Source organism: Aricia agestis, chromosome 20, assembly GCF_905147365.1.
Source record: "Aricia agestis chromosome 20, ilAriAges1.1, whole genome shotgun sequence".
NCBI lineage: Eukaryota > Metazoa > Arthropoda > Insecta > Lepidoptera > Lycaenidae > Aricia > Aricia agestis.
In genome coordinates this window covers 13,038,483-13,051,691 of record NC_056425.1, presented here as the reverse complement: position 1 = coordinate 13,051,691, position 13,209 = coordinate 13,038,483, and the positions used below count along the sequence as shown (strand labels likewise).

Below are 13,209 nucleotides of genomic sequence, written 5' to 3'. Positions count from 1 at the left end.
TTGGTCGAATCCGCCCTTAGTAGTCTGTGTTAAAAATAACTCCTTGACTTAGTAGATTTTAGGTGTATTGACGCTTCCATTTATAATCATCAGGGAAAGTAATCCAATTACTGCAATTACTTGTCAATTTGTTGTGTTTGTATGTTTGTTGGGTTTGGGTTCAAATATTGCAAACTCTTAGATGAATGATTGGTCTCGCGCGTGCGCTACGACTAGAATCTAGATACCGTCGGTCGTCGGAGTACTTGAAAAATGCGGCAACAAATCATACGCTTGATGCGGCGTAACCGCGCCAGTCGCGCCGCAAGCTTCGGGTGAGGTAGATGTGTCGATAATTTTCGAAATTTTAAGTTACGTCCGTAGCAAAATGCCAGTTTGCGTAGTGAGACTATGCAATAATAACACTACAAGAAACAAGAAAGGTACTGGCATCACATACCATCAGTAAATATTATATAAATCGTCATAAACACAGAAAAATAATATAAACCTAAAAATTCAGATCGGAGTACCGCTTGATGTTCAGTGTTGCCAGTTGCCATAAACTAAAAATTCCCAAATTTTTCTGAGATTGTGATTTTTATTTATTTATTTATTATATCTTATTTTTTTTTATATATACGTAGTGATTAGTGGCTGAGTGGATGAGCGCATTAAAATCTCTAGCTAGCGTAGCTGGTTCGAATCCCGCCAACGGAACAAAAAGTTTTCATGGTTCCTAGATCATGAATGTGTATTAATAAATATGAAATAGGCGTATCATATTAAAATAAAAATCTTAAATACAGTTTATATTTTATGTACACAATACAGTAACAAATGAGAAAACAAATTTAACATTTGCTTTTTTATGACTCATTCTTAACTTTCGTTAAACTTCCTACCATTGTTTTTGTATTGTTTTCTCATCAATATTGTACCCATTATATTTCGTTGACCTAAACAACGTTGTTATATTATCGCAATCTTTTCGAATGGACTTTATTCCAATGGTAAAGTTTATCTGGTGATTGAAAAATCAGCACTTACTATACAATAATAATAAATTACAAGACCACAGCAACTAATTTCTCCCCAATCCCCATTGATTGGGCACCAGTCACGTATCTGGCAACCCGATTATCTACGCACACAACAATATTTGTGCATTGTTTTACACACACTACACTATTGAGTTGCCGCATTCAGAAATCTAATTTTCTATACAGCGCGGTATCTAGTCGAGCGCGCGCGCGAGACCAATCATTTATCTAAGTGCAAACTGTTATATTATATTGAGTTCCCTCTTAAGGCCGCTCCACACTCTCGCGAGATATTCGTGAGAATCTTCAGAAATCCTTCAAGAGCTCCACGCTCTCGGGAGAATTTCGGGAGAATATGAGAAATGAGAATCTCACGAGATTCTCACGAATATCTCGCGAGAGTGTGGGACGGGCATTACAAGTTTGCTACCGGGTTAGTTTCAAACTAAAGAAAAGTTTGATTTCCGAAAGTTGACTTTTGACTTTGACTTCACTTTTAACTTTTGAGTTTTGACTTCGACTGTATGATGTAATCCAATTAATGTGAATTGTCATGAACGTTGTCGAAGCACCCCGATGATTGTCGAGGGCTGCGGCCGCTTCATTAATTTAGACAACAGCTCCGAATGTAGGCACATTCTAGTTTAGTGAAAGACACAAGCCGAAGCCGACTTCGGCTAGTTCGGCTAAAAGGAGTAAGCCACAGTTTCGAGCTAGAGCCAAAATATCTACAGCTACAAACTGGTGTTTCGATAATGGCCGGTTTACATTACTCCAATCCAGAAATTCAGAAAATAGATTGCTACTGAAATAATGCATTATGCAAGCGGGCACTGAAATGCAATTCAGTCCATTCCAGTGCGGAGAGTCTGTAGCAATCCAGCGCTGAATTGGATTACTGGATTGGAATTTGGAATATTGTAAGCCCACTATTATAGTTTGAAATTTATGTTTCATAGTCAAAATATGGCGTTCATTGAGAAAGGCCTATGTCCAGACTCCAGCAGTGGACGACTATAGGCTGATATGATGATGATGATGAAGAGTCAAAACATATTTTAATAATAAAAGGGAGAGGGCATTTCCTGTGCCAATAATAACAATATGTAATAAATGGACGTCTCCTTCGTGACAGATAACATCGGCTAGAAGACCTAGTAGACTAAAATCAATGTAGGCAACTTTGAATATAATCTCTTTAACAGTTAGAACTTTCGGCTTCGGCGTCAAATCGACTTTCGGCCGTAGAGTAGTACAGTCCTTTCAGACTTATTTTGCCTCTACCACGACTTTCTACCCACGACACAAGGATCATTTTCCAATAACTGAATTCTGAACGACAAACAAAAGGATTGGAATATTTGGTAGCATTTACATTTTTAACCCTCAAGTAACATCGTGATTTTTTGTTACATAACTAACATCGCGGGGTAAAATTTTACCCCACATAAAAACTTGAAAAAATGATATAATGGCTAAAAAACTACTATATATTTTATGATCAACTTACATTAGACTAGCACATTATAAATCTATGAATAAGCAAAAAACAATATTTGTTTAAGAAAATATCTTTCTAAATATACGTTGGCCGATGATTGTCACCATGTTTGCGAAGCTATTATTGGCATAGACAAAATATAAGGCACTCTACACGTAACCGTTTGTTATCCATGATGGGAAAACGTAGAGGCCGATTTCTATTTAAGACATTTTTTTTATTTATTACTGAATTTGATACCGAAATATTTATAATGTAATTTTTAAATGCGAAAATAGTTTTTAAAACCTGTTACTGCATTTTTACTATAATATTAAGGTAACACAACAAAATAAAATAATTCGCGTTAATTTGTAAGTCTCTTTAGAAAAATTACTAATTGATTTAATGCAACAAAGCTTTTCAGCACAAGTTTTTTAGTAGACTAGTAGGTAGACTACCAATTTAACTCTTATTCGCTTTAGCACACCTAAAGACGTTCAGAAGCTAATAAGTAATAACGTAAAGATTTCTACAAACAACACTAAAACTTCGTCTCTGACGTCACTAACTTCACACTATACACTGTTCAATTAATTTGAATTTAAATGTAAACAAAGCTTAGTAGCCTATTAACTATTAAGTTACTTAATTAAATGTCATGTTACACGTTTGTCGCTCTTCACGTTATGCCATTATGGATAATCACGATTATGCAGCTGTCTATATAATGCACATTGACGTCAATGGTGAGCAATCAAAGGCGAACGTTACACGTTCATAATCGCCAGTGTTTGTCCATCATATTATGCCAACGTGGAGAAGCGGCATTAGAAAACAATTTCATATTATTTTGGTAGATTTTTTGTTTACATTTAAATTAAAATTAATGAAAATGGAGTCTCAATAACACTACACCACACCACGATACTATCACTACTGATAGCGTAATGTAAAGAAGACTTCTTAATAAACACCTACACCGTGTAACCTTGTACAGAAGTACAGATAATAATATTATTTGTATGAACCTACCGATCGGATTCTTTTGACTTTGCAATGTTTCAATGAGAATATAATACCCCAACGCAATGAATTTTTAAAAAACTTTAACAGCGATGCTACCATGGACGTACAATTTGTACGTCCATGGATGCTACTTTCACGGTGAATTCCAATAAAAAGGGGCTTGTATGTATACGCTTACCATGGACGTACGTCCATGACGCTTACTTTACGATTGCGTCTCGAGAAAGGACGAAGGATAGTTTTATGGGTGAAAGACTTCGCGTGTAAATAAATTTCGACGCCACCAAGTTTAAAACATAACTAGTAGGTATAAAAATAAAATGTATGGCGGCCTTCAACGGAAAAGCAATAAAGACTCCAAATAAATGCAATATTTCATTTCAATTCATAAACCTCCTTATCTCGGAAGTTTATGTGTAAAATTATTGCATTTTTAATTAATTTACATTCTCCGCCAAAAGGTTTTAAATGTCAAGTACTTGGGGCAGAAATAGAGTATAATGGAATAGAATAGAATAGAATAGAATAGAATACGTTTATTTTTTCCAACACACAACATATACAGAATAGAAAATAAAAAGTAAAAAGGACTTAAGCTATGTACAATTATAATTATAGGTATATGTTATGTGATGTCAAAAATTGGCCCCAGCTCAGCTATACGCAGCAAGCAAGCTTGCTGCACTGGTATTCTGCAGGGGCCAAAGAGTGACTTCACAACATAACATGCAGGGATAAACAATAAATAATTATGACTACAACAGCTACAACAGTAAAAATAATAGACAGAAAAAAGAAAGAACAAAGAAATAACATTACTTGGAACAAAGAAATAATATTACTAATGGGCAATGGCACATAATTTTTGGTCATTGGCCCACACATTCCCACCACTACATCTTCTGTGTCGGCAGGATCGACATCTTACAGCAGTAGCCAACCACCAAAATACTCAATTAATTATTATATAAAATCATAATTCATTATGATTTTATTCGAGATATTATCTCGAGTCCAAGGGACAAGCTTAAATTGCCTATACCACGATGGATAGCCATGATTGAGAATTTGCATAGTGACATGCACAATCGCCGTCGATAATGGGCAATCATAGCTCTACAAAATATTATTGTGTTTTTCCATCATGTGCCATCGTAGAAAGGCCACCACTATTTTTTACGAAACATATTTTTTAGGTTTTCAAAGATGGCTTCTACTCACAGAAATAAATCAAGATAGAACGGCGACGCGCGTGCGTTGCTAAGGAATCGCTCGTATCAATTTTTGCTTTGCTTTTAGTTAGAACAAATAACTTACCCGTGGAAAGAAATACCTTCTTTTGACCGATTCACTTTCGTACTTCTGTTTTTACAATTAGACACTGCACAATGAGGCATTTTTGCGCAACCGCTCCGGTGTAATCAAGTCGAGACGTGCGCGCTGACTGAATGAACATTCAACGAATCTTGCACACTTGTGCAAGATTGAAACGCGTACTCCACCCGCTTAGCCGTTCTATCTTGATTTATTTCTATGCTTTTACTATATTTTTTTACATTTTGTCTGCCAAATATTTTACCTCAGTTTAGCTATGTTTGTGCTAAAATCTGCAATTCAAATTCGGAATATAATAATTAATACGTTGTTACAAAGTTACGTCGGGCGACTTGATAAGTTAACTCCTGTGCAAATACTGCGACAATCAAACAAATTGTTTAATCAAGACTGTTGACAGCTAGGGTGACCGTGTGTTACGGGACAAACGGGACAGTAGGGACCGTTTTAGGGCCCTGTAAACAACAAAACTTGGTTGACTACGAAACCCTAAAACGGAACCCTTTTTTACATTGATAGGTTAATAGTTTTATAATTTAAGAGTAATAATAATAATATTTATGGACGCTTTACACCACGTCGGTCTGGCCCCGTGGTAAGTACCTGAAGGACTTGTGTTACAGGTACCAGACAACGGATATATATTTAATACTTTTTATACTATACATATATTTAAGATTTTTATTATATGATACACATATTTAATACACATCCATGACCCAGGAACTTTTGAAAAATTTTTTTGTTCAGTCGGCGGGATTCGAACCCGCGACCCCCGGCTTGAGCTACCAACGCGCTCACCACTGAGCCACAGAGGTCGTCAGTAACAATGTCCTATAAATAGAACAATAGAACAATTCATATTTTAGGACCATCCAATCAAATTATGAAATCCTTTCTATCTTTATTAGCTACCACTTTCAAGATTTTTCGCAAATAAAAATGTTGTTCGTTTTGTCAAAATGAAGCTACTCACAAAAAATTTGCTTGATAGTAATAAAAAAAATTGTTCTAGGGAACCCTGACTAGGAGGAGGATGTTCGGATAACATTTTTAATATTATGAAAGTAAGTATAACATTTTCTGGAAAAAACGGCTATTTCGTGACAAAACCTTCACCACGCAGCGTAAAGTACAACAGATTACAGAATATATACCTACAGAAATGCACGTACTATTATATATTCTGTGACGAAGTTTAAAATATATTCCCAAATTCTTTTTTTTTTATTTCTACTTTTACACTCATACTAGGTACCTACTTTATTTTACTTATCGTGCTGCACTTTCTATCACGAAAACATAATTCTACTATTTCTTAATGTATCTCTATTAATTCGGCTTTCATCTAAATAAATCCCCTTTTAAAGAATAAATAAAGGAAACTGCATTTTGTAGCTTAAGCTGAAAAGCTATAGTAAAGTACAATAAAAATGAAAATTAAGCTAAATATTTAAGCGCGACGAGTAAACAAACAGGGTAACCCTTATGCCCGGGAACGCGGGACAGTCTCATGACCTAGATCTAGTACTTGTATTTGGTCTTAATTAATTATAGCAGTTTATTTACATTACAGCATAAACTACTACCATTTTAGCCTCCGACTAAGAACTAGGCCTTGGCATCCATTGTGGATGATTTATATACAATATTTTGAGAGCGAAGTAACCCTCTTCAAATACTGTAGTGCCTGGGACAAGATTTTAAATGTCCTAAGCGCATACGGCGTTCTCGCAACACAGTCGGTCTAGTCTAGACTCTAGAGGAAAGAACAGCGGGGCTATAATAATATCTATGGACGCTTCGCACCACGTCAGTCTGGCCCCGTGGTAAGTACCTGAAGGACTTGTGTTACGGGTACCAGACAACGGAAATATATTTAATACTTTTATACTATACATATATTTAAGATTTTTATTATATGATACACATATTTAATACACATCCATGACCCAGGAACTTAGAAAACTTTTTGTTCCGTCACGCGTCGGCGGGTTTCGAACCCGCGACCCCCGGCTTGAGCTACCAATAGCCCACCAACTGAGCCACAGAGGTCGTCAAATTGACAATAATGGTCACATTTAGCAATTCCTCTCAATCAATTCCGCAAATGAATTGTAACAACTGTCAAACTGACGAATGTCAAATTAGTACAAATTACTAGACACGAATTGCAAGCAGAATGACCATTTTGCGATTTTTAAAAAATGAATCATATTATGATTCTCCAAAGCTACCATTTTAGCCCCGCAGATCAATACGTCTGGGATCAACCATGTGCTCTTCACGACGTTTTCCTTCACCGTAGGAGCGTCCATATTGTGATTTGTGTGTACCTAAAATCAGAAAATGTCTTATTGGTATTGCCTCCACCCGGGGCTGAACCTGCACCCTGTGCGAGTGCGAACCAAAGAACCAATAGGCCACGGACGCTCTACATACCGACAAAAAGAGGTAATATTAATAGCCCCACACCGGTTTCGGTGATGGTCGCCGGTTTCACCCGGCCATTTACGCAGGATTTATTTCACAGTGCCCAAGTGTTTGCGGAGTACATAAGAGCACTCTGTATTCCGACACGACTAGTGGGAGATCAGGCGCAGAACCGACTTCTTACATACCCATCCGACGCATGGATCATCTTACTTGTCAGACAATCTAGTCAGGTAATCAGCCTGCATTGTCCTAACCAAAATGGGAAATAAAGTTTCTAACGCGGGAATCGAACCCAAGACCTCCGAGTCGAGAGCCACGCTCTAAACCACTAGACCACGGAGGCGATATTAAAGATGATGATGATATACATATATACGATAGGACACGGCCACGTAAATAATAATAAATAATATAAAGCCACTTTTCCTTGGAACACGATCCCATTTTCCTCGCAAACGCCGCCTAATATTGTTAATAACATGATACACTGAAATAATATCAATAATGGCGGTAAATAATAATTCGATTCATTCCGAAAGTTATATTTTCAGATATTTCCCGGTACCAGAAATCAATGTGGCCTCTGTAATATGATCCATGATGGACAAATAACTGCGAACGTGTAGATATATTTGACATTTATACACATTAACGTGGTAGAGCCATGCTTCGGCACGAATGGGCCGGCTCGACCCGAGAAATACCATAGGCTCACAGAAAACCGGCGTGAAACAGCGCTTGCGCAGTGTTTCGCCGAGTGAGTGAGTATACCGGAGGCCCAATCCCCTAATCTCCCTTCCCTACCCTTCCCTATTCCCTTCCTTACCCTCCCCTATTCCCTCTTAAAAGGCCGGCAATGCACCTGCAGCCCTTCTGATGTTGCGAGTGTCCATGGGCGACGGAAGTCGCTTTCCATCAGGTGACCCGTTTGCTCGTTTGCCTCCTTATTTCATAAAAAAAAACATCGATTGCCTATAATTATAATCGAATGGATGTGATTTGGCGGTACCCACTTAGCGCCACATTCCTGCATCGCGCTATCGGAATTTTCTAAGTGCGTCGGATATTCGGTATATTTTATACGAGTACAAGTTCTTAGATTTTATACCGTTATCCTTAAATCCATCAAATGAGCCCGTCTTCATACAAATTGCCGATCCGGGCATCCGTATGGGTATGAAGACGGCATTTTTTTTTAGTTCCCAGCATTGTTCTCATAGAAAAAGTTGTTCATTTTTACGGGCTCATTTGAAGGTTTTAAGGATAACGGTGTTAAACCTAACACCTGTATACGACAGCTGAAATGTATCACGTTGGCTCCGGCCTGACCGAGCATACCACCTCGCTCGGTCGGAAGATCTTCCTTTGCGACCTCCACGCATATAGTGTATGTTGATAGCTTCGCAATCTTGATGGCAATGATCATCCATCGTGAAGTAGGCTTTGAAATTTTTAAAAGTTTACTAGCCATTAGCTTTGTCCACACTGTGCCTTTTTCTGTTCATCGAGGGCATGCGTTATAGCGCAGTCAACTGCGAACGTGAGGCATCCCCGAGACGCATGCCCTCTGACCGTATCCAAAACTTCAAAAATGACAATGTTGGCGTTGCGTTCGTTGACGCATTCACGTTGAATGAATGAAAATGACGAAAATTGAAGGCGAAAGCGCATAATGTCGACATAACTAATATATTTTACAGTGTTGTACAGAAACTAAGACACAATAAATAATAATAATAATATTATAGAGACTTCATTGGTACTTGTACCTACTGAGGACTCACTTTTTTATAAAAAAAAACGAGCAAACGAGTCACCCGATGGAAAGCAACTACCGTCGCCACCGGACACTCGCAACATTAGAAGAGCTGCAGGTACGTTGCCAACCACTATCTCAATAGGGCCCCAGCAACAGTAGGCTCCCACTGTCACTCCAGTGTCAGTGGAAAGCGACACCGTTCTCATGACCACGATACCTACTGTTACTATATGAAGTTGGTGTGGCCACAAAAACCGCGACACGATACGATAAGCTGAAGCGATTTGTCCAGTAAACAATATTCAGAGGAGTGATGGTCAGGTGCGACCGTCACACCTCACACACGTCTAAAAAGTTTTTGACAAATTAAAATGTATGGAACATTTTAGATCCGTCATGTGATGATCACAGCTGACCCCACGTCAAAAAGTTTATTATGCAATAATAATTTTAGTGATGTAATAAATATTTACCGGAGTATTTTAATAAAACACGAAAGCAAAAACGTAGGCTCTAAACACATTTCAAAGGGCACGTCAGTCAAATTTTTATGATTATTAAAAATTCACATAAACTGTGGTGGATGAATAACATACTAACGTAAAAAGTAACAACAGGTACGAATACATAATACGGTCGTATTGTTTTCGTCATAAGCATGAATAGCAAAATGTTAAGTAAAATTACTTTGCGCCCCTTGCCTATATTATAAGATCCTTTTAAACTGCACGTTTCGCTGTTTTGATAAAATTCCACTTACTACTAAAGATTAGGTACTATTAATTTTCGCAGCGTATAACTTTTCAAGGTCCGCTGTCTTCGTAAATCGTATTGCAGATTCTTGTAGACAAAGAAAATATCACAATATTTATGCGTCTACATTTCCATTCTAATTAAATTGAAATTATAATACTCTACTGTAGATACATTAAACAGGTGAATACCCCAGGAGATGTCGAGTTATTACAAATGTAAGGTTAGTATCAAGTGCCGCGGCCTCCATACATTTTATATTAGCAAGTCATAAACTGAACATTTACGCTTCCCCAAATTTTCGCGGCGCTCTTAAATTCTAAATTCTAATGTCTATTCGCTTTTATTATCCAATTTTAGTTTGTATTTCTTTGTTCAAATCCAATTTAATGTTATTAATGTCTTCTGCTTTAATGCTACTTATATTTCTATTACTAATGTTTAAATTGGTACTACTATCATATTATACCTAAATTTATAATACATGTATTTAACACGCCAAAATAGTTTAATGCTTTGGAAGAATCCACCATAATAATACATAAAGCGAACAAATAATGTAAAAATATTTTTCTGTGCTAAAAAAAATAAAAAATCCACAAAGTAATCAGGAAATATTTGCATAACGAAAGGCGAACGTGGCCGTGAATTTAAAGAACCAATTTGCAAGAGTTAAATTCGAAAGTAGTTTGTGAATGCTCCGCTAATTTGGTGGCCATACTGTAATCTCAAAGTGTAATTTACAGGTGTCATGTAAGTACTAAAAGACTATTATTAGAAAATTGATTGTAAAGATATTTTTTTTTATAATTACGGCGATATCCGAACTCCGAGGTGCTTATTCGTCTGTTGTCTTGCATTTTGATATTTTATCTATTGTTTCTGCTCATATTCTTCATATTATTAAAGACTCTTTTCATGTTGGATTGGTCAAAAAACGGTGCGTAATAAATAATGAGTGAACAAATGAATGAATGAATGAATGAATGAATGAAAGAATTATTTAATGAATGAAGAAATTAATGAAACTACTAAATTCCGCGTTCGCCATGAAAGTCCATCAATTATTATCAAGTATTATCTGCTTGTCTCTTTCACACAAAATATTGTAATCCAGCTCACATACGTGGAAAAATAGAAACAAGGTACATGTAACACAGAAATGATTATTGAGTGAACAAATGAATGAATGAATGAAAGAATTATTTAATGAATGAATAAATTAATGAAACTACTAAATTCCTGCGCTCGCCGTGAAAGTCCATCAATTATTATCAAGTATTATCTGCTTGTCTCTTTCACACAAAATATTGTAATCCAGCTCACATACGTGGAAAAATAGAAACAAGGTAGGTACATGTAACACAGAAATGATTATTGAGTGAACAAATGAATGAATGAATGAAAGAATTATTTAATGAATGAAGAAATTAATGAACTACTAAATTCCGGTCGCCGTGAAAGTTTATCAATTATCAAAGTATTATCTGCTTGTCTCTTTCACACAAAATATTGTAATCCAGCTCACATACGACGTGGAAAAATAGAAACAATGTACATGTAACACAGAAATGATTATTGAGTGAACAAATGAATGAATGAATGAAATAATTATTTAATGAATGAAGAAATTAATGAACTACTAAATTCCAGTCGCCGTGAATCGCCATCAATAATTATCAAAGTATTATCTGCTTGTCTCTTTCATACAAAATAATAAATATTGATATATCCAGCTCACATACGTGCATAAATAGAAATATGTACATGTAACACAGAAAAGTTGTAATACCTGAAAATACAAATATTCATTCACACAAATCCATGCAAACCTCATTGCATGCGTCATGCATATACATGGACCGACCGCATACAAAACCGGGCCACTGAAAACTGAGACTTGTGAGTCAAGACCAAGTGTCAAGTTGATCTGTATTCTGCTATTTAAAAGCTGCTTCGTTTCTCATTCGATCCAGTCCGTTAACTATCTTTTGTGGGTCTAAATTGACCCTAAGTAGATAGAATTCTTAAACTATTTGTTCGTCTTTAGAAATATTTGGCTTTGAACTTCAAAAAAAAATCGGCAACTCGCACACGAAGGGTTCCGTTATCCGTACCGCTATTGAGCGAAAGTTAGCAAAAAATTGTGTTTTTTGTATGGGAGCCCCCCTTAAATATTTATTTTATTTTGTTTTAGTATTTGTTGTTATAGCGGCAACAGCAACACAACCTGTGAAAATTTCAGAAGTCTAGCTATAACGGTTCTTTAGTTACAGGAGACAGACGGACAGACGGAAAGACGGACAGACTACGAAGTCTCAGTAATATGGTCGCGTTTTTACCCTTTGGTTACGGAACCCTAAAAAGGTGTACAATGTACATCTTTGCTCAAATATTTAGTAAAAAGTATCCTGTCAGTTTTCTGGATATTCAACAGATAAATGACAGTTATCCCATGAATTATACAGTAGGGGTTCCCAAAACACCTTGGCAGCGGGAAAAACTTGTTTAAATGTAGAACTAACAAACTCATGTCAAACGAAACTAGACCGTATGTTGCGAGTTATATAGTGTTTATTTACATAGAGCTGTAAACCTTGTTAGTTTTATTTCATAAAAAAACTTATACAAATAATGATGTAACAGCACGCGTTTTGCCAATTCAAGTGTGTATTATGTACAGTACAATGTATTATTAACAATAATTTAAAGCATCATTTACATGAAACCTTCAAGGTATTGTCTAAGCTTACCATTTAAAAATATACCTAATGTGCCTAATATTATGTTATCGAGTACATACCTACTTACTACTATAGTGTTCGAAATTTAAAAGTGTTCCGAGTGCCTTAGATGTATTTAAATTGCAAACAAAACGAACATTAATCTTGAATTTTGTAAACTTACGGCTGCATTCAGACACTGAGCTACATTTAATAATGACTAGCTATTTGACCGAGCTTTGCTCGGTATTCGATAAAACGAATAAAATGACATTTTCTAAAAATGATTCCTAGCTAGATCGATTTATCGCCCCCGAAACCCTCTATATACTAAATTTCATGAAAATCGTTGGAGCCGATTCCGAGATTCTAAATATATATTTATATATATACAAGAATTGCTCGTTTAAAGATATAAGATTAAACTTTAATATACTGGAAGAGATCTAGTATTTTTTAGTCGTCTCTAGGTGCGCCCAGTTAATTTTCTGTATCTTCAAGGTATTTGGAAATTATTTAAAACATTTGAGCTTCTCTTTTGACGCTAACCGTTAAACCGATTTTTTATTGAGATACTTAAATTTTGTATGGAGATCAAATGGAGGTATTTTGACTCTGGGGAAAGGACATAGGATAGGTACTATTTATCCCGGAAAAAGTACGGTTCCCGCG

General features: G+C 36.2%; 1 protein-coding gene across 1 annotated transcript in view; it reads right to left on the bottom strand.

The window, feature by feature from the left end:
• LOC121737102 (transient receptor potential cation channel trpm) overlaps window positions 1–13,209 on the bottom strand; it is a 282,713-nt gene that overhangs the window by 243,647 nt on the left and 25,857 nt on the right. The gene's annotated exons all lie outside the window — the stretch shown is intronic.